General features: G+C 37.3%; 1 protein-coding gene across 1 annotated transcript in view; it reads right to left on the minus strand.

Moving 5' to 3' along the window:
• Nucleotides 1–510, minus strand: part of T265_09979 (hypothetical protein) — a gene marked incomplete at both ends in the record, with an annotated part of 62,906 nt that overhangs the window by 62,063 nt on the left and 333 nt on the right. The window lies entirely within an intron of this gene.

Raw genomic sequence — 510 nt, forward strand, 5'->3', positions numbered from 1 at the left:
TGCAATCTGTCACTCACTAAGATAATTCCTCAACCCCAGAGGAAACGGTCCGTTTTGTTTCTACATTTCTAGGTTCTCAGAGGTGGTATCCAAATTTGTTCTCCATGTAGGCTTGTTGAGACGTTAACTACGTGGTTTGCCGAAAATATTTCAAAAAGCCGTTCATTACATAATACTGCTAACTGGACGCTAAAGTTTTACAAATTCCTTGCGAGACGGATATCGACAGCCACAGAATTTGCGAACTAGTGGTAGTATATTCTCATATTAATTGGATTCGCATCCCGAATTCTGCAAATTATCTCATATGTTAAACTCTTTTCAGTTATTGATTCAATTGAAAGTACGTTAACCTCATTCAAGAATGGTTTTTTTATACTTAGTTTAAATTGGCTGTGGTCATGCAACCATTGTTGCCAGGTTGAGCATCAAACTGATTAGCACACAAGAAAGCCTCAAAAAGGTGAAAAGTTGAGTTTGGCCCATTAATGCTTATTTTGAATACCAAGA

Source organism: Opisthorchis viverrini (genome assembly GCF_000715545.1).
Source record: "Opisthorchis viverrini unplaced genomic scaffold opera_v5_329, whole genome shotgun sequence".
NCBI classification, from domain to species: Eukaryota; Metazoa; Platyhelminthes; class Trematoda; order Opisthorchiida; family Opisthorchiidae; genus Opisthorchis; species Opisthorchis viverrini.